This window comes from Musca domestica, unplaced genomic scaffold (assembly GCF_030504385.1).
Source record: "Musca domestica strain aabys unplaced genomic scaffold, Musca_domestica.polishedcontigs.V.1.1 27, whole genome shotgun sequence".
In the NCBI taxonomy this organism is placed as follows: Eukaryota; Metazoa; Arthropoda; class Insecta; order Diptera; family Muscidae; genus Musca; species Musca domestica.
Genome location: NW_026712286.1, coordinates 3,638,883 through 3,662,410, shown reverse-complemented (window position 1 = coordinate 3,662,410; position 23,528 = coordinate 3,638,883).

The window sequence follows — 23,528 nt, the reverse complement described above, 5'->3', positions numbered from 1 at the left end:
GGATATTCTTTCAAGGACCTGCTGATTTTTAAAGGATGTTTATCAAGGACCTGCTGACCAATAAACGTGGATATTAAAACGATATTCTTTCAAGGACCAGCTGATTTTTAAAGGACCTGCTGACCAATAAAAGTGCATATTTAGAGGATATTTTTTCTTGAACCCATTGATTTTTAAAGGATGTTTATCAATGACTAACAATTCAATAAACGATGGGGTTTACAGGACCTTTTTCAAAGAAGGACCTTAAAGGACATTTTTCAATAAACCTTTTTCAAAGACCAGCACAAGAATAAGCGTGGATTTTTAAAGGACATTTTTTCTAAGACCTGTTCATCAATAATTTTTTGGAATTTATTCAACGACCAGCAGACCAATAAACGTGGATTTCTAAAGGACATTTTCAAAGACCTGTTGATCAATAAAATTTTGAAATTTATTCAAGGACCAGCAGTCCAATAAACGTGGATTTCTAGAGGCCATTTTTTCAAAAAAATTTCAAGGACCAGTGAATTTTTAAAGGAATTTTTTAAGGGCCAGTCTATCCAAAAAAGCAGATGTTTAAACGGTGATTTTATTAGGGACCATCAGACCAAAAAACTAGATTTTTAAAAGACAGTTTTTAAGGACCTTTATCCCAAAAAAAAATAATAATAATAATAATAATAATAAATAAATAATAATTTTGAAGGAAATTTGTTAAGGACCATTAGACCAAGAAAACCTAGATCTTTAAAGACATGTATTTAAGGGCCAGTATATGCAAAATCGCGAATTTTTAAACGAGATTTGTATGAAGGTCTGGAAGACCAGTAAACATGGTTTTTGAAGGACCAGTCAAATAAAAGAGGATTTTAGAGGACATATTTTCAAGGGGTTAAGAATTTTTTGCAAGAACCAATAAAGCCACAAACGTGGATTTTAAAGGAACATTTTTGCAAAAGTCCGTAGACCAATAAACGTGGATTTTTTTAAGGGACATTTTTTCAAAGGCCCGTAGACCAATAAACGTGGATTTTTTAAGGGACCAGCAGGGCAGTTAATGAGGTATTTTAATGGATATTTGACATTTAATATCTCTCAAATAATTGAATTTTCTATTGCCATGTCATTTAAAAAGTCAAACTCATTTTAACATTTTCGTCTTGAAAACACGACATTTATATTTTCTTCGTTGCATGTTCTTCCCCCCTGAAGGTAAAGTTTTTCCATGAGCAAAACATAATAATTATTTCGCAACATACATTCCATTTCCGATGTTGGTGTTGTTGTTGACATTTTCCGCCATCAATTTCTAATTGAGATTCCTGGAAACTTGATAACAACTTCCAACTTTGTTGTCGCGAGAGTTTCCTTCGTTGTTCTGTTCGTTAGGTGTTTTTTTTTTGTTTTTGACTTTCAGTTTAATTTTAATGGAAGTCATAACATGTCATATGCTTTCAGCTATTTGCTGGCAATGTTTTGCTGAGCTCTAGCTTCGAGGATAAGGGGAACGGAAACGACGAAAAGAAACTATTAATTAAATTGTTTTTTTTGAGCAGTAGCTAAGGCATTTAAGGAGTATTCTCCTGCCTTATTCTGAAAAAAATGAATGTACATGCATAGTTGCCTAATTGAAAGTTTTGAGGTACCATTAGCATTTTTCTCCAATATTGTTTCATAACAGTAAATATGCTGAGGGAATACAGGTTTTAACCCAATTAGCAGATTTACCTTCAGAATTTGAACCCATCTTTTTACGTTTATTTACAGCTTTTTCCTGGAATAAATTCTAACATTCCAATGCTTCAATAGCTCGTTTTGCCTTAAATAGTACCCAGAACACAATCCTCTTTATTTTTTCCAATTTTCCTGAAAATTGTTGTAACATTAACAACGACCATAACAACACGTGTTTGACCAAATCATCTCTGTAAAATTGCCAGCAGTTCCATACGAGTACTAGAAAATAAAAAAGAACACATTTCCAGTTCAAAACTCTCGACAAGACATTCATAGGTGTAACGAATTCTCAACATTGCCCCACAGACATGTATTGATGTTGTACCTTTTGTACGGACAGACATAGTTGTGTTCTACCGGCATGTATGGCCTTTGAAAAAACACATGTTTTTCTCTTCTTCACCATCCCAGTTCTTTCGTTTTGAAATGTTACCATGTAATCTACCTCCAGCCGAAGTTCAAGGGAAAATATCGATTTTCGTTTGACTTTAAATGATTTGGGTGAAAATGGAAAGCAACGTCTGAAGAATATGGAATGGAATGAAGAAAATAAGTCATGGGTAACTGTTTGTAGAAGGTAAAAGTATCTCCAAAAACACATATACATGCATACCTACATACGTATATGCACAAAGTTATTATTTATATTTTGTGTGTTTAAGTAAGGTATCTATGAAATAGTTGCTTGGTCTAGGGAATATGTAAGGTTATTTAAATATCGCATGTGCTATGTTTTCAATAAATTTCCCTTTTTAAATTCTCTGGAGAGATTGAAATATGTTGCGCAAAATATTCTCAGAAGCTATTAGTTTGCAATACACACATACAACTGTCTGTGACATCAATATGTTCGTTCCCTCAACCATGGACGAGATATGAAATTGTCTCTCAGATGTCAAAGATGTCCTCAACAATATTTGGTGTGTAAAATAAATTGAACAGGGATGTGCAATAAGGTGTGGTGAGAGGGGACCAATGAAAAAAAAAAAAACTATTAAAAAAATGTAAAAAGGATAGTAAATAAAATAAAATAAAAAATCTATACGGAATTTTACGTATGACTATCGTCGCAAAGTATACGCCTTGGAGGATAATACAAAAATATAATAAAATATATTGTAAGTGCCTTGGTATTTGCCTCTCATAGTGAAAATGAAATTGACAATATTGTTGAAAATGTACCTCAATTTTTTATAACAAAATACATTTTCAGAGCTGTACAACCATGTTATACTATGTAGAATCTTGTTGGATATTTGAAGAAAAAAACATAGAAATTAATAGGAAGACGTGCGTATGAGTATTATCATAGTCCATACGACATATAGCCCAAGAAGTATTGCTTCCATAAGAGATATATTCACCAAGTAGTCTATTATAAAAGCGATACAATATCGCCAGAAAAAAGTGAACTAGCTCCATATTTGCGAATAATTAAGGCAATGTACGTATGTGAATTGTCGTAGATCATACAATATATAGATTATATATGAGTCTTGTCATTTACATGAGAGATGAAAAAACTGCAACCAACTTCAGACTGCTCTCTTTTCTAAGTCACTTGTCTGAGAGTTGTTAAAATTATTCCAGTGACAGCTCATTATATTGTTTACAAGCGTTAAAAATCATTTTGGTGAGAATTGTCCACAAAAAAAGTTATTCGTGTTGGAATTCCAGCGGGATAGTGTGATTTCTTTATATTTAGCCGGGAAAACCACAAGTGGCTATCGTTTGAGCACTCCAGCATTTAAATGAGAATAAATCTTTTGTGTCTCGTACCATCGCTCGTTACCGTGATACTGGTAGCGTAGCCCGATGTCAAGGCAGTGGATGGAAGAAAACAGTAACATCAGCGGAAAGGGTTCGAAAAGTAAAGAAGCGAATTGATCGAAACCCGCGTCGCAGTGGCCGAAAAATGGCTCGTGGGCTGGACATATTGCAATATTCCATTCAGCAAATATTGGAAAATGAGCTCTGGGTAAAGCCATTGAAATTGCAAAAAATGGAAGAACTTACACCGCCACAGAAAGAAAATAAACTCAAAAGAGCTAAAGAGTTGCTTCGCTTGGCCGAATGTGGTGAACTGCCAAATTTGGTTTTCCACGATCTCCGATGAGAAACCATTCTTTGGTTTGTAAACAAACAAAATGAGGTCATCTGAAAATGTGCACCTTCGGTTGGCCACCAGAACTCAAGCGCCGGCCATGGTGATGGTGTGGGACCGTCATAACAGACGATGGTCGCACTCCGCTCGTATTAATCGACCGTGGCATCAGAATAAATGCCAAATATTATCGCGAAAATATTCTGGAGGGGGTATTAAAGCCTAGGGCAAACATTTTGGCCGCAGACCTTGGAAATTCCAACAGGACTCAGCACCATCCCATTCAGCACCCGCCATCCAAGAATGGTTACAAAATGAGGTACCTCGCTTCACAATGGCCACCAAAATCTTCGGATACCAATTCGTTGGACTATTGTGTCTGGAGTATTTTAGAAAGCAAGGTTGGCACTAAAAAATACCAAAGAGTCGATCACCTCAAGCAAACGCTTGGCCGGGAATGGGCCAATATACCGCAGAGCAACATTCGGGCATCGTGTGATGTTTTCATTGGCAGTTTAAAGCCATAATTCGTTCCAAAGGTGACCAATTCGAACAAATCTAAACTTATTCTAAAATATGATGATATTTCCGACATTTTTTGCTCTAATTCAATAAAATTAAAAAAAAAATAAAAATTATGGCGTTTGAGTTAGTTGTAGTTTTTTTTTTATCTCACCCTTAGTAATATTATACAAGTGTGCTTTTCATAATCCTCGAAAATTTGCGCAAAGATCGTGGAGAAAAATCTCTGAAATAGTTTTCTATTAAACACCAGTTTATGCCTCCACCAAAAAAATTAGGTATTTGCTATTAAAATAAATATTCTATTGTCACTTACTGAGGTTTTAAGCAGTCGGAATTCGGTATTTAAATTTGGAAAATAGAGAAAAGTGTTGATAACAATAAATTGTTGATAACAACCAATAATTGGAAGACACTTGAGTTGCGGCTCGCACATTAAAGCTATTAACCAATATAGCCATAAAATTGAATGATTGAACAGTTAGGAACATATTTTTTAGAGAAAAATCCAAATCCAAAAGCGGGCATAGTCTCAGGGCTGTATTTTTGCTGTATTGTACCATTGTTGATACTAAATTACTACATTAAAAGGGTAGGCCATATCGCCTTATGATACCACATCCTACCAACTTCCAAAATGTATTAAAAACTGTGTGACAGATAAATTAGCTAATTTGATTAAATGATGAAAAATCTGTGTTTTGTATTGCCATTAAAATATAAATATATTTTTATGTCCTGTAGTTTTTCTAAAGAAATTCATGAGTCTGTTGTCGACATCACTCTATTCCTAAAGCCTGTCCAAAAATATGGTTGACCATAAAATATCAAAATGTCATTGGCAAACGTTGGTTTACAAAATAAATCGATTTGGTTGGAAAACTATTTGACATATATGAGGCATATAAACCGCACAAGTGTGCGTATGAGTGCTGTCAATAAGTATACGCCACAATCGAAGCGAAAAAAGTCTCAAAACACAAGGTTGGCATTAGGAAAGCCTGATTTCATGGATACAGCATAGGAAAGATTAAAAAATCTACGGCATAGTCCTAAAAAAATCCTTAGAGTTCTTAACACAGACATTTATCGAAAAAAAAAAAATAAATAAATAAATAAAAAATCTGATTTAGAAGAGACCCTAAAAATTATTTGAACAAGTCTGTCAATTTTCCCGGCAGATTAATACCCTCAGTCAATGTCTGTTTATTTCAATATGTTATGTCTTGCGTTACAATTTTTGAAACGGTTGACCTTTTATGAGCCGCAGTTTCAAAATCGTAGATAATTGCAGGATTTGTTTTTGGATATCCCTTAGATTTTTTATATCCAGAAAGGTACTTAAAGGCAAATTAAAAATGAGTCATGGACTTACATCAGCTGCATTTATTCATAAAATCACATCATGTAATTTGAGAGCTCTCCTAACATATAGCCTTGAAAGTCCATTAGATGTTATGAAAATACCTTCATATCCCTGGAAACCTTCCTAGTTTACACAGATCATAATTCCAACCATTTTTAGCAGTTAACTTTCTTAATAAATTAAAGCACTGCCGTTACAAGCACTTAACTGCATTAATTATTCACTTTATCCACCTATTTGCCTGTAAATGTTTTCCATTTAATGTCATTCCATGTAGCACCGCCACCACCACTGCCACCACCACTTGAGTCAAGACGTCCTGCCCAAAGGTTGTTGCAGGCATTTTAAAGCTGTCATGTTGCTGTTACTTCAATTATACAACCGAGAGTCAGGCAGAGAGCAGCAGAACGACTGTGACTAATGTGCCGACTTGTCATGTTGGCAAAGTGGTAACCTTAATGAGTTGAGACTCCAGAGACAGAGAGCGAGTGCCGCCTATAAGTGCATGCAATTATCAAAAGAAATGACTTTTGCTTTTGTCGACTGGCTGACTGCAGTACTCCATCGCCACCTCCAACTCCTCTGCTGTACGTCACAGGGAATTAGGTTAATTGTTGTAAAAATTTTTCTTTTCAAGAAGTGAAATGTGAAAAAAAAATAAAAAAAAAATTGGCGAGAAAATAAAGAATTCACTTTTTTTAGAGTTACGAAAAAAAGAACAAGTACGGAACTGCCATAAAGAAATGAAAAAGAAACAGAAATTTCACTTCAGTTCATATGGGGAAATTACATTGAGTGATGGCTGTTCGGAAAGAAAAGGGCACAGTGGTTCTCAGGCTGAAATGAAAAGAGGCTGTGATATTTGAACCAAATACTGATAGAACTATATTCCGGGTGAGATGAAGAAAATTGCAACTAATATCAGACTACTGTCATTTCTAAGCCGCTCGTCCGACAGGTGTTAAAATAATTCCAGTGACAGCTCATTATATTGTTTCCAAGCGTACAAAAGCATTTTGGTGGAAATTTTCCAGAAAAAAAGTTATTCGTGATGGAATTCAAGGGTGATAGTGTGATTTCTTTACGTTTGGCAGGAAAACCACAAGTGGCTATCGTTAGGGCACTCCAGCATTTAAATGTGAATAAATCTTTTGTGTCTCGTAAAATCGCTCGTTATCGTACGCTGCCAGTAGCGTAGCCCGACGTCAAGGAATTGGACGGAAGGAAACAGCAACATCAGCAGAAATGGTTCGAAAAGTAAAGAAGTGGCTTGATCGAAACCCGCGTCACAGTGGCAAAAAAATGGAACGTGAGCAGAACATATCGCAATATTCGGTTCCGCAAATATTGAAAAATGAGCTCGGGGTAAAGCCATTGAAATTCAAAAAGTGCAAGAACTTACACCGCAACAGAAAGAAAATAGACTCAAAATAGCTATGGAATTGCTTCGCTTGGCTGAAAGTGATGAACTGCCGAATTTGGTTTTCTCCGTCTGCGATGATGAAACATTCATTGTCCAGCAGTTTGTAAACAAATAAAAAATGATCGTAAACAGGCCAAAGGGGTCAGCTGAAAATGTGCACCTTTCGTTGGCCAACAGAACTCAAACGCCGGCCATGGTGATAGTGTGGGCCATAACATAGTGACAATTAAAACCTTGGGAACGTAAAACCTTGGGAACGTAAACATTTTGGGCGCAGACCTTGGACATGGTTACAAAATGAGGTTCCTACCTTAATTTCCAGCTCACAATGGCCACTAAAATCTCCGGAAACAAATCCGTTGGACTATTGTGTCTGGAGTATTTTGGAAAACAAGGTTGGCACTAAAAAATACTGAAGTGTCGATCATTTCAAGCAAGCGATTCGTCGGCAATGGGCCAAAATACCGCAGAGCAACATTCGGCCAGCGTGTGACGGTTTCATTGGTCGGCTGAAGGCCATAATTCGTGCTATAGTTGACCAAATCTAAATTTATTCTAAAATTTGATGCTTTTTCCGACATGTTTGCTTTTATTTAAAAAAAACCGAAAACATTCTGGAGGATGTATTTAAGCCTTGGACACGCACACATTTTGACCGCAGACCTTGGACATTCCAACAGGACTCTGCACCATCGCACTCAGCACGCGCCACCCAAAAATGGTTACAAAATGAGGTTCCTCGCTTCATTTCCAGTGCAAAATAGCCACCAAAATCTCCGGATACCCATCCGTTGGACTATTGTGTCTGGAGTATTTTGGAAAGCAAGGTTGGCACTAAAAAATACCAAAGAGTCGATCACCTCAAGCAAGCGCTTCGCCGGGAATGGGCCAAAATATCGCAGAGCAACATTCGGGCAGCATCTGACTGTTTCATTGGTCTTTTGAAGGCCATAATTCGTGCCAAAGGTGACCAATTCGCACAAATCTAAACTTATTCTACAATTTTATGCTATTTCCTACATTTTTTGCTTTCATTTAAATAAAATTTTAAAAAAATTTAAAAATTATGGCGTAATGTAATGTCCTGATACCCAAATAGACCCCATAAATGGCTTCATATCATAAATCAAAACTTGAAATTTCCCACTCAACAGGCCTTGATTCTGAATTTCTCCCAGTATTTTCAGGATTATGGTTCTTAAATTCTCCCAAGATTTTCAGGATCATGGTCTACTGTATATGTATACGGTCTATTTTTGAGTCCATAATAACTGCAAACTTTCTTTGGAAATAGTCTTTATATGGGTTAGCATCTTGCTTAGCTTCCTTTAAGCTAACTTCAAATTGGGCAATTTTGCTCATCCTTGCCAAATTTTCTCAATTTATTCAATCTTGTTTCCATTTGGATGCATCTCAATTTGGATGCAATTATTTTGTTCATTTTCGACCCACTGTGTCCCATGTCGTCGCCTTAGTAATGCCTCATACATACATTCGAACGTCATAGCGATTAAATGTTTTTTTTTTTTTTTTTTATGACACAACCATCCAGCCAACATAAAGGAAATCCGAACACATTCACTCTTCATCTTCATACAGCTGCTGCTCGGGGGGGTTGCTGTGGCATGAGGGGAAGCTGTTTGGCGAAATGGCGAAAATTCTGATGGCAAGACATCACTTGTGATTAATGTGAATTGTGTTTCGCCAACTCATGCCAAACTTCCATGGCAATTATTGCCTCAAAGAAGATATTAAAAATGTATTTTTTTCTTGTTTTTGTTACTTTTTGGATTCTTTTTCGTTTCTGTTCTTTGTTGGAAAATTGGACTGTCAATCATAAAGAGTTAGTGGTGGAAGGCAGAGATCTCTATGGAAAGTGTTAAAGTGATGTGGTCATAATAAAAGCTCCAAATATTTACGAAATCTTTCGTCAGACAGTGACGTACACACGCACACATGAACACATATCGAAATTACAGACAATTGTAGCAAATAATTGCCAGGGCATGTTTATAAAAATTACGAAAAGTAATAAAAATTGCAAGAAAATCACAAGAAATGGTAAAAAAATTAAACAACTTGTTGGGAAGTCAATAAATTTACCATAAAAATACCTTGTCTTGGGGAGAGGTCACTGACCTCTTTGTGCGATAATGTCAATTACCTCGTCTGTATGTGATACTGTTGTTTCCCTTGGGGGCTACACTAAAATCGTAAGCAAACACATTAGCCCTTTGCTGATTTTTGATAGACAAACGTTCAATAGCTTGCCAGAAATTTGAGAATTTAATTGACATGTGATATTGAATTAAGCGGTATATTAGGGTGGAGAAATATATTAAAAAATTAATATAAAATATTAACAAATTGCAATAATTAAAAATAAAATTTTCAATAATTACGCCGAAAGTCCAGAAGAGTATGAAAGTAGAGCTAAACAAGTAACAAAGTTGAATACCCTCCACAGTTTGGGAGAAATTTTCAAATTTTCAAAAAAAAGAAAAAAAAAAAAAACTTTCTTAAAATACCGAATATAGCCATTATATTGGGGTCTATACGAAGAGGTGGACCTGCATAGGCAACTTTTTTCATAGGCCATTAGGATATTCAAATACGAAACTTAAAAAAAAAAACAGGTGAATAATGTAACTGAAATCACCCAAATACCGAATATAGGCATAGGCACAGCTATATCGGGACTATACGAAGACCTGGACCTGCATAGACAATTTTCTGTCACAGGCTGTAGTACCTATTAGGAACTTCTATAATGAAATTTCAAACAATTTTGGTGAATATTGTACCTAAAATCGTCAAAAGACCAAATATAGGGAGGTAATGATATATATATAATATATATTTTTTGTCATAGGCTGTAGTACCCATTACGAATTCTAAATACGAAACTTCGGCAAATAATGTCCCTAAAATCGGCAAAATATCGAACATTGGGGGGTACCGTTGTATGTGGGCTATACGATATAGTGGACCTTCATAGACATTTCTCTTCCAGGGAGTAGGGTCATTAGTAAGAACTTTTAGGGTGGGTTTTTAGACAATTCCATAGAAAAACATAGCTGAAATTACCAAAACTCGAATATAGAAAGGTACCGTAATATGGAGGATATACGATACGTGGACCTATATAGGCAATACTTTTCCAGGGGGTAAAGTTCTCAGAAGGAACTCTTTTTGTGGTTTTTGAGAAAATTTCATTGAAAAAATTGGCTACAATCATCAAAATACCGAATATAGAGAGGTACCGTTATATGGGGGATATATGATATTGTGAATCAATATAGCCCGTCTTGGAACACGTAATGCCTGCAGACAAAAGACTAATCTGTGCAAAATTTTAGCTTCCTATCTTTATTCGTTTTTGCTCTAGCGTGATTTCAATAGACGAACTGAAGGATGGACAAGGCTAAGTTCTCTTAGAATTCTACACTGATCAAGAATATAGAGGGTGAGAAATTTTTCAATATTTTCCGAAAGGAATATTGCTCACGAGCCATTTTTTTGAAACTACGACGCTGGTTTCGATCAAGTCGCTTCTTACATTTCGAACCATTTTTGCTTATGTTACTGTTTTCTTCCGTCCTTTTGAACACTTGTAAACAATATAATGAACAGATGTCGGAATAATTTTAACAGCTGAAGTTGGTTGCAGAATTCTCATCAAAATATATTAGAAATATACATTTTAGTATTAAAGTCGTACATTGTGCAAAAATCTGCATAGATCTTGGAAGTATGACGGCGAAGACAAAAACGTTCTTCAACAAATTTCACAATAAGTTACCGAGGAGAAGAGATCTGTATTTCCATTATATACCAAAAAATATCAATGCTGCCATAAAAAAAAAACTAATTTTTTTTTTAATATTTTGTCGTCTTTTTTTTCAAGTTGAAACCTGAAAGTAACATAAAATTACATTTTGGGCAGATGGTATCAAAAGAAGAAATATACTAAACAAAAATTCACTATAAATCTCACTATTTTACCCCCTTTATTAAGGCTACATTTTGGTTACACCTGTCTTCTGTTTTGATCTCTACTTTCATTATCTACTGGATTTTTCCCATACTAATTTTTTTGTGTTGCACAGTGTTATGAATAGCATTTAAGTTGGGGTTTCTTGGAAAAAATCTAGCAAACTTTGAAATTCAATTGTGCAATTGAATATCGCCTATTTGCTGCCCCGAATACATTTCATCCATATTTGCCATATCGTTTTAACATTTAGCCCAAGGGAAGCAATCAAATTCTCATTGGTTATGAATATGGCTGAAACAATGAATCTCTGCGGCAGCTTTAACTGAAATTCTTGCAACAATGTACCTGAAAAACAAAATACCACCGAAAAGAGAATGCCAAAAAGAGCAACCGAGTGAATCTATTATTAAATATTTGATTTAATTAAATGCTCCAAGAGGTATTTTGTTTGTGCACATTCCAACAATTGTATTGAGTTTATTAAATTGTTACGCTTGTTTGAACTCATGCATGTGTGCCATCATCCATGGAGGTGTACGTTTGGAAATGTACGTTTGATTCTCGTGTATTTATTAAAAATATTTTTGAAGGGCTCATTGGTTTACATGAATTTTTCTTAAAATATTTTTGAGGACCCATTGGCACTCGTGGGTTTAATAAAACTGATGCTCATAGATTTTAAAAAATATTTTTTCGGAATCCATAGACTCTCGTCGATTTAAAAAAAAATATATTTTTAAGGACCCATTTGCACTCGTGGCATTTTTCAAAAAAAATATTTTAAAAATAAGTTTTAAGGAACCCATTGATGCTCGTGGATTTTTTAAAAATAATTTTTAATTTTTTTGATGCTCATGGATTTTTTTAAAAAAAATTCTTAATTTTTTTGATGGTTATAAATTTTTAAGGATCCATTGATGTTAGTGTTTTTTTTTTAAATAATTTTTAATTTTGTTTGTATGGTTTTTAGTTGACCTTTGGACTCAAGTTTTCTTTCTTATTTTATTTTGGCTTGAGGTCAGTAGAATAAAAAACAATTAATTTTGTTTCATCATTTTATTTCCAATATTTCGATCGGCATCGACGATCTTCATCAGGGATTGAAATTTGTTTATATTCTTAAAAACAATTTCACTTCCACATCACATTACAGAGATTTTCAGTCTGAAAATCTCTGTAATGTGATGTGGAAGTGAAATTGTTTTTAAGAATATAAACAAATTTCAATCCCTGATGAAGATCGTCGATGCCGATCGAAATATTGGAAATAAAATGATGAAACAAAATTAATTGTTTTTTATTCTACTGACCTCAAGCCAAAATAAAATAAGAAAGAAAATTTTTAATTTTTTAAAAATAATTTTTAACTTTTTTGAAGCTCGTGCATATTTTAAAAATAATTTTAAGGCCCCATTTAAAAACATGTTTAAAAGATCAGTAGGTTTTCTTGGACGTTTTTAAAAATATTTGAAAGACTCATTGGTACTCATTGATTTTTTTAAAGATATTTTTAAAGACCTATTGGTACTCATGGATGTTTTAGAAATAATTTTTACCTTCGGGGACGTTTTTGAAAAAAAAAAAAATTAAAAAATTAAGGACCTATTGGTAATTGTGGATTTTTTTTAATATTTTTCAAAATACTTACAATTTCGAAATAATAAAAAAAGTTTTCCACTTTTCAATATTCAATCATCCTCCCTTGCCACACATTTTCCTTCCCCCATTGCATCAATTATTCACAAAAGCGTGTAGCTGTGCACGAAAAGCTTTTCTGCTGTTAACTACAACTAACAGAATTTTCCTTTAACATACGGCTAACATTATTGGAAACCATAGACGGCAACGATAACAGACCTCACACTGGCAGGGCACTGCAAACACCAAGCGTTGAGATGTAAGAGCAACATGTTTTCTGATGGCTGGGCTGTTGCTGCGGCTGGCGTCGTGCATTTATTTGAATGGAAATGGAAGGAAAAATCAAAAGTTCATGCAACTTGCAAATAAATGCAAAAGGAAGCCAACCAGCCAGACACACACGTCGTGTGGGACACAACAAAACGCATTTTCGCCGGCAAAACATGAAATAGTTGGCAAAAAAACGTCGAAACGTGCACAGCATTAGTGAAGCGACGACGTGGTCGTAGACAAATATAATCAAAATAAAGGAAGGCATGCAACCATGGAGAGAGAAAAACAAAAAATAACAAATAAATAAACAAAACGTAACAAAGGCGGTATTCAAATTAAAAAACGAAAAGGAAAATAAAAAAATTCTAACAAAAGTGAAGTGTTTACACAACAAATTAAAAAAGTCCATGCAATCAATGTTTTCGATTTTTTGTTAAATGATATTTCAAAGAAAAGGCAATTGCCAAAAAAAAACCATGCAAAATAAACAAATTGAATTTTTTAACAAGAAATATTTTCAAATTGCAAGTTTAAAATAGAGAAGAAAATAAATTTAATTTGAAACTTAAAAAAGAAAAACGGAAAGAAACCTAACCAAGTATGCTCTGGCTTTTTTGTTTTTGATATGAGCCATAGTTCAAATAAACTGTCTCAAACTTATGAAAAAGTTCTTGGCCACAGAAGCGCAAAGGAATCGGCACACACACATAGAAACTTAATATAACAAGTCCAAGACGCTAGCAAAGGCAAAAACAACTGCAGCAAAGGAAGCGGAAGTGTAAAACAAAGTTTTCTGGTTCTTCTTTTTCTTCTTGGGTTGGTAGAGACGTATTACCAAATTCCATTATCCATCAAGTGTTAAAGAGTGTAAGTTTTGTTCAATTCCCTTTTACATGTTTTTGAACTTTGTGCACAGGGTCGTCCCTCCCTCCCCAGCAACCCGGCAACCAATCAACCCAATCCCCCATCAAACTCGGAACATTCAAGCCTTACTCTGGGACATTGAGGTTTTGCTCGGATTCCATTTTTTTTGTCATCTTGTGGTTGTTCGATTCCATGCTCTGACATTATTTCATTTTCCGTTTTTTTCTTCTCTGCCCTACGTTTCGTTTAGTGCCCTTTGTTCTGCAACAACAACAACAACAGTAAGGACAACAAAACGTTTTAGTTGGAAAACAAAAAAGAAGGCAACCTCCCTCCCACCTACCACGTTTCGACTATGAAAGCATGTCATGTGTTGCATGCATTTCAAATCCGAAGAAATAAAATGAAGTTGAGTGGAATAACCAGTTAGTGTCGAATCGTGAAAAAATTACTCTGGATATGGCGTAGCGTTTTACGGAGAGAGGTTGGTACTCTACAGTAGGTTAAAAGGGATTAGCCAGAGGAAAACAATGTGTTCGTCATTTCGTTTTGGGAATTTTTGTTTTTTGATGCAGGAATACTCGTAAAGTGAATATTTTCGTTTTTTTGTGGGGGATTGAAATGAAATTGATGATGTGAAAAACAGTTTTATGATCCATGGGATAAAGTTGTTTATAAATGGTGGAAAAATATATATTTTTGTAAAAATAGAAGATATGCAAATTGAAAGAATAAGGAGGGGAATTTTCACACCAAATTGAAATCTCAAAAAATTTTATAGTGGCGGAATCAAATATTTTTTAAATTCGGCAAGAAAGGAGAGATTTAAAAAAAAAATAGTTATGTGTTTTTAAAATCAGTGATAGTGCTTCTTTAGAATGGGTTTCACCACAAGGGGTTTTAAAAAACCCATTACACAATTTCGAGAACTTTTTATATCCTCCACCATGGAGGGTATATTAAGTTTGTCATTCCACTTTAGACCCCACAAAGTGTATATATATATATATATATTATTGATCAGCATAAAATTCCATATCGATTTAGCCATGTCCGTCCGTTTGTCCGTCTGTCCCTCAGCGGAAATCACTCTAGCTTCCGAACGAAATAAAGTAGATTGATAAAATTTCACTCGAATGTATGTTATGTCTGCTGGTCTTTTGGTATTGAAAATGTAGGTCCAAGTTTTGATATAGCCCCCATATAATGGTATCTCCCTTTTATCGGAATTTTGGTGATTTATGCGACATTATTCACCGGAAATGTATGAAATTCGTTATTTTAAGTTCGCAATGGGTACTACAACCTATGACAGAAAATTGTCCGTGCAGGTTCACGTCTTCGTGTAGCCCTCATATAACGGTACCTCCCGATATTCGGTATTTTGATGATTTTAGCGACAATATTCACTGGGAATGTTTCAAATATGGTATTTGAAGTTCACAACAGGTACTACAGCCTATGACAGAAAATTTTCTGTGCAGGTCCACGTCTTCGTGTAGCACCCATATAACGGTTCCTCCCGATATTTGATATTTTGATGATTTCAGCGACAGTATCCACCGGAAGGGTTTCAAAATTAGTACTTGAACTTCGTAATAGATACTACGCCTATGACAGAAAATTGTCTGTTCAGGTCCACGTCTTCGTATAGCCCCTATCCCGATATTCGGTATTTTCATGATTTTAGCGACATTATTTACCGAAATTATTTCATAATTCGTATTTGAAGTTCGTAATGGGTGCTACAGCCTATTACTAAATTTTTTGTATGCAGGTCCAGGTCTTTGTATAGTCCCCATATGGTACATCCCGATATTCGGTATTTTGATGCTTTTAGCTACATTATTCACCGGAATAGTTTCAAATTTGGTATTTGAAGTTCGTAATGGATACTACAGCCTATGACAGAAAATTGTCTGTGCAGGTCCACTTTTACCCCTCATATAACGGTATCTCCTGATGTTCGGTATTTTGATGATTTTAGCGACATTATAAAGGTTCATGTCGACGTATAGACCCTAATATGACGGCTACATTTGGTATTTTTAATATTGTAATAGAATTTTTAACGGATTTGAATTTTTTTTAAGTTGTCAAATTCGTTTCAAATGGCGGAGGTTATTCACACGGCCCGGCCGAAGTTTTTTTTAATATTTTTTTTTAATATTTTACTAAAAAATATGAAGTTTTCCTGAAGAATTTTTTATTTTAGAAAGAAAAATTAATTAAAAAAAAGAGAATATTTTTTAAGAAATGCCAGGTAAAGAATTTCCGAAACGTTTTTTAGAATGGATAGTAGGAGGACAATTGTTATTAAATACACCATCATTGTAATTCCTCAAAAAATATTTTTAAAATTTTTTGAACTTTTTTTTTAAAAAAAAAAACATCAACAAAAATCAAATCAAATTTTATTGGGACCGGTTCAGATATAGATTTAGCTTCCAAACATGTAATATCAGCACAAATCGGATTAAAATTTGTACATTGGTGAGACTCTGTTCCCGCATATTTATAGCTTCGATATATATTTTTTATACCCTCAGCCATATGGCTAGAGACGATATATATCATTTGATACGGCCAAAAAGTGCCTTATAGAAATAACTGTTTAAGACTCTACGTCTTTTTTGACCAAATTCGTTTCGGGATGTATGGAGTTTCAGGACATTTGGAGATGTCCGTCCGTCTGTCTGGCTGGCTGGTGGGCACGATAACTCTCGAAGAGAGTATCCAATTTGGTCCAAACCTGGTAAATCCTAATATTATTATCAAACTTAGATCGAGTTCGGAGATGGGCAATATCGGTCCAATCTTTCTGGTACCTTCACCAAAAAAGATTTTTTATCAAAAAAAAAAAAAAAAAAAAAAAAAAATAGTTTACTGTACAGAAAGAGAAATGATAATCCGAATGTGATCCAACTTTGCAAACCATCATATTTGCATCATTGCTAGGTTAGGACAAAATAGACAATATCGGTCCAAACCATCCAGTACCTGTCCCACAAAGGGTCAATATTGTGAATAATTATAGCTTTTTTAAAATGTGATGTAAGAGTCCGATCGTCTTCGTATTACACGCATCACAATATTTTTTCCAGCCCATGGTCGGGTGTTAAGAGAGAATATATCGGTCCAATCCTTTTGGTATCTCTCCACCAAAGGGTCAACATTTTCATTATCCTTGAAGCTCACAAAATGCGAAATTAATATCTAATTCCATTCAGACTTTTTCCATCTGAATATTTCTACCAACACAAAATCTATTGAAAAATGGTAGAGATCGGAACATTCCTTCTGATACCTGCCCCACAAAAGATCAATGTTTTGAATAACCGAAACGATTATTAAATCCGAAAAAAGCATCCGGTTCTACTCATATTTCACACATCCCATTATTTCTATAGAATAGAGGTATTTTGCTTCGTTGATTTCGATACTATAAAATATTCGGCTGCTGGCATATTCGCTGGTTAAGACTTTCTTTCTTTAGGGGTAGTCCTACATCGCGTCCTTACGGTTGTAATATGATTTTCATGTCGACTTTCTAGATTTCGCCTTTGTTAAGGTACAAAACTACATTTGTTCCTTGATTCTACTGATAATTGAGAAATTTTGCAAAATTAGATATAATACCTGCCTTATACCAAAATATTGAATCTGAACTTTGAGACCAGAATGACGCAGAAGAAAACTCATTACAAATCACTGATTGTGAAAAACACTTTAGTGGGAAATGAGAAGATAAGAATTCTAATGAACTTTGTGCTGATATCGACTTCTACAATGCCTGCATAGGTGATATTTTCATTCTCATTTCCCCATTCCGGAACCGGATGTACAAATATAGCGTCTGGCATAAGCTACCATCTTAATTAGTGAAGTATGTGTGTGTGTGTGTGTGTGGAGAAAAACTAAATGAAATTGTGGGTTCTTCGTCTCTTTTTTATCTAAAACGTTAGATGACATTTATTGTTGTGGTTGTTGTTGTTTTTTTTTTGGTCTCAATTCTGCAGCTGCTGTTACTGGCTGTTTGTTGATAGGAAATTGAATATTTTTTCCGATAACAATCAACTTTGTGGCAGAAGTTTGTGGTATTGAAGTTCGTGGTTGGATGGGAAGGGATGGGAAGGGAGAAAACAGAAAATAAAATCCAAACTGAAATTAAAGTTTTTGCCGGTATTTAGCTAAAAATAAAACTCATTATCATAACAACTAAATAATTAGTTTGAAAACTTAATGTTTACCTTGTAATTCGTTGGCACAACGCCCCCCCCCCCCCCCCCCCCTCAAAGGTAGGCAATGGTATTTATCTTGTAACATCTTCACACACTCCCTGGCGTAGGCAGCAAAGAAATTCCAAGTAGAAAACTTAAATGTATGCTAAATGTTTGTTAATTAAATTGTTAAAAAAAAAATAACTGAAGTTGAATGCTTAAGCTAGCGTGGCAAATTTATGAGCGGAGAAATAAAGCAAACTAAAGAATTTTGTAGAAGAGAAAGAAAAGTTTTATCTTCTTAGCATTTAGTTTGCTTGGAGCTCAGATGAAGTTATTTTACGAAGATAAATCCTTTGTGTTAACATTCGGGGTTGGAAAAGAGTTGGGATGGGATATAATGTAATGCATTTCCGGGAACAAGAATGACCATTTGCGGAAGTGTGTCTATGAGTGGATATACTTTTATAGATTTTTTTCTTGAGGACAATTTTTGCTTTGTGACAAAGGGATATTTTTGTTAAGTTATTCGGGAAATTCGTGGATTAGTTTATAGTAAAATTTTGCTGTAGGGATAAGGAATAATGTTTGGGTTTAGAATTTAATTTTTGCAAAAGATGCTTGGAATTCCGGCTAGATAACACAAAATGTTAGATGAATATTGAAAAAAAATTAATTTGCAATATCCTAAAGCATTTTAGCGAACGCCATCTATAATTCAGTGATGACAGTTTTTATACGCCTACTTTTGGGTTCCATAAATGCGTTTCAGGAGGGGAAATAAAAAAGAATATCGGAAATCAAGAACCAAGTAGGACTTTATTACAACTATTTTACAAAAATTAATATATATACAGGGTGCGATAAAAAAAACTGCAACAAACTCAAACGCCATAATTTTTACATTTCTTTTTAATTTTATTGAATGAAAACAAAAAAATGTCGGAAATAGCATCCAATTTTAGAATGAGTTTAGATTTGTTCGAATTGGTCACCTTTGGCACGAATTATGGCCTTGAAACCACCAATGAAACCCTCACACGCTGCCCGGATGTTGCTCTGCGGTATTTTGGCCCATTCCCGGCGAAGCGCTTGCTTAAGGTGATCGACACTTTGGTATTTTTTTGTGTCTACCTTGCTTTCCAAAATACTCCAGACACAAGAGTATCCGGAGATTTTGATTTTGATGGGCATTGTGCGCTGGAAATGAAGCGAGGAACCTCATTTTGCAACCATTCTTGGGTGGTGCGTGCTCAGTGCGATGGTGCTGAGTCGTGTTGGAATGTCCATGATCTGTGGCGTGCCCATGGCTTTAATACACTCTCCAGAATGTTTTCGCGATAATATTCGACATTTATTCTGATGCCACGGTCGATTAATACGAGCGGAGAGCGACTATCGGCTGTTATGGCGGCCCACACCATCACTATGGCCGGCGCTTGAGTTCTGGTGGTCAACCGAAGCTGCACATTTTCAGCTGACCCCTTTGGAAAGTAAACACGATCATTCTTTTTGTTTACAAACTGCTGGACAACGAATGTTTTCTCATCGGAGACGGAGAAAACCAAATTCGGCAGTTCACCACTTTCGGCCAAGCGAAGCAACTCTTTAGCTCTTTTGACTGTATTTTTTTCCGTTGCGGTGTAAGTTCTTGGACTTTTTGGAATTTCAATGGCTTTACCCCGAGCTAATTTTTCAATATTTTCCGAATGGAATATTGCGATATGTCCAAATCACGAGCCATTTTTCGGCCACTGTGCCGCGGGTTTCGATCAAGTCGCTTCTTTAATTTTCGAACCATTTCTGCTAATGTTGCTGTTTTCTTCCGCCCAGTTCCTTGACGTCGGGCTACGCTATCAGTATCACGGTAACGAGCAACGGTACGAGACACAAAAGATTTAATCACATTTAAATGCTGGAGTGCCCCAACGATAGCCACTTGTGGTTTTCTAGCCAAATATAAAGAAATCACACTATCACGCTTGAATTCCATCGCGAATAATTTTTTCTGGAAAATTATCAGCAAAATGCTTTTGTACGCTTATAAACAATATAATGAGCTATCACTGAAATAATTCGAACAGCTGTCGGACGAGTGGCTTAGAAATGACAGCATTCTGAATTGGTTGCATTTTTTTCACCTCACTGTATTGGTTTTTAAATTCAAGAAAAAGCTTTTTAATTAACGCCATCTATACTTCAATGCTAGGTATTTTTTTACCTTCTTTGTTTGGGATAAAAAAAAATCAAGTGCAGTTATTTTATAAAGAGTTTCGAAAATAAAGAACCAGGAGGACTTGATAAACACATCCGTATTAAAAAATAAAAGAAGTTTTTTGCAATGGAAAAATGTGTTAGCCAACGCCATCTATACGCCAATGTTAATAATTTTATTCAGCTGACTTTTTAGCTTAAAAAAAAGGTAGTTGGAGTTATTTCATAATAAGTTATCGGTAATGCAGAACCAATTGACACATCTTCACAATTATTCTAAATAATAAAATGTATTTTTATTTTTTAAATCAAAAAATGGGGTTTACGGAAAACATCTATATTTCAATGCAAATATCTGTTTTACCTGCTCATTTTTGGGGCCCAGAAATGCAATTGAAGTTATTTTTTTAATTGGGTATTGAAATTGTTAAACCAAGTTTCACTTAATCACACCTATACTAGAAATCATAAAACATATTCTTCCGCTGCAAAATTTGCTCTAAGAATTTCCAAGTATCCTTAAACTATGCTTCTTTTTATTATTTAAATGCAAATTAAATTTGCCACACATGGAAATTTACCTTATAAATTTAATAGAACTTTCCACATCACAGGCCAAATATAATTATTGGCAATATCTGCAAAAGTTGGGCAAATTTTTCTAAAATATTCCAAGCGAAAACAATATGAATTTATTATCCTCTTTTACCAATTTTGTTATTAAAATTTTAATTTGATACTTTTTGGTTTTATTTTATTTAAAAATTTTACCTAAAGGCCAACAACAAAACCTTATTGTTCATCTCCCTATCTCGTTGGTTGGCTGGCAGACAACTTTATTTGCGGAGATTAAAATATTTTATGTGTGTCGCCTAAAAGCATGCTGTAAATTGTCAAAATGTAAATTAACACCACAAAATGTGATAGCTAATAAATGAACTTTCCATGCCATTCACCCACCATCATTTAGGGCGGTCGTGCACATTTCTGAAAATGGACATCTAAAACGTGACAATCATCTGCAAAACTCTTTAAAGCCAAAACGGATTTATGCAAATCACAACAAAGCTACTGCTGTGGCAAACTGTTTCATTATAATGACATTCATAAAGCCATGCTTTGAATGTCAGCCCAGCTGACTGCTAGACTGCCAGCCTGCCCACATAAACCAAAAATTGACAAAGTTAATTTGTGGCCCAAAAGCATAATTTCCTCTCAAACAGACGTACACATAAATAATGGTCATACCGAATGGAGACCGCTGACAGGGTAAATGGAGAATTAAATAAAATTAACCCTTGGAGAAGCAGGAAGCAAATGTGGTGTCATATAACATTTTGGTAATAATGTTCAATTTTTTTTCTTCTAGAAAAAGGGATGAAATAAGTCCCTCCGAAGGGGGATAATCAATAATTAAAAATTTGTAAATTTTTTCAATGGTGGACTTGATTTCCTTGTTGGGCGTCACCTAGTTGTAGATTTTGCAAATAATATAAATTGTAGATGTAGATGTCGTATGTTGTGCACAATTTTATAGTATTGGGAAGTTTGCAAATAAAATAGAATAATTGATCTGTTGCAGAACTGCAAGATAACCGATTTTCCCTTTATGACATCAAAAAAAATTTGGATTCTTGCAGGTTCTGGAACACAGCAAATATTGAAACAATTTTAAATACATATCTTTCGGACACAGAAAAACGTTTCTCATTATTGAGCTAAAAATGATGCTGCTCATTTTAAATTTTGTCCCTACTAAGTTATTTGTATAAATATTCCCATCAAAAATGCCACTTATAATACTGCCTGAAAGTATACTCATTAAAATGTATTTCAGTCTATTCACCAATGCCAAGATGACCCTCGCTGTGACATTAAGTACAATTTTTGCCTTATACATAAAAAATCATTTCTTTTGGTATTTTTTTTACTATATAAAATATTATATTCAAGAGAGTATGGATCGGAGTTCGTAATAATCAATTTTAGTGACATACTCAAGATATGTTAACTTTTTGAACGGTTTAAATGGAAGAATGGCAGTATGCTTGGTTTATTTGTTGAGCGCCACCTGGTTGCCGACTTTGCCAAGCAAAATAGGTATTGAGGTATAGATGTCGTACGTTGTACACACTTTTTCAGTACTGGGAAATTTGTGTCTAAAATTACTAATATCGAAACATGACTTTCAGATTCGGCTATAGAGCCAAAGAATGGAATAGAGTTAGACGTATCAATACTAAAGATGCTCATTGTTCCCCACTTGAGATTTAATGGTAATATCCTGTAAAACTCCTGCCTGAAAGTATGCTCATCATATCATAATTCACTATATTCAGTATTTGATTACTCAATACCAAGGTGGCGCTTACTGCGACCTACAGTTCAATTTTCTCCTATCCAGACCAAATTTGCTTTTTATTGAATTTCTTCACCATAAAAAGAATTATAATAATAGTAGATGAGATAGGTGTTATAAATATGGTCCTTTGTTGAGAGATAGCCAAGTTATGTTAAGTGCCGAGTTGGGCGCCACCTGGTTGTTGATTTTACCCAACGTATATAGTATTGTAGCATAGATGACGCTGGTTATCCGCATTTTTTGGCTTTAAAAAGTTTGTGCATGAAATTTCGGACCCGACTTGATCTCTTATTATTGAGATGAAAATAAGTAAGATGTACCACTTTGGCAACCTTGAGATTATTGTGAAAATACTACTTATTGTACTATATCTCTGGAATACTTTAGCCTAAAGCATACTCATCGATTTGTAATCTAGTCTATTGACTGTTGACTTAAGCTATGGCCAGATGGGATGGGATCTTTTGTAGTGAGATAGTAAAGATGTGTTTGGTTTCTGAGGTAATCGCCACCTTGTTGTAGATTTTGCCAAGCAATGTTAACATTGGACTATTGATGTCGTCGTTTGTGCCTAAAAAATATTAGGTTTTGGCTGTAGATTTTTATAGGTTAGGTTGAAAAGAGGGGAGAAACAATCGCCACTTGCCCTGGTGGATATACACTTAAACCAGTATAGGCCTGTTTTGCGCTCTAGACTAAAGGGTCGTTGAAAGAAGACCGACAGTTTACAGTAAAATACCTTAACAGATTCATTTCATTTACATGATATGATATTATGAGGTCTGATATGGGGTCGTTCCCTAAAAATTGGGATCTGGACGCT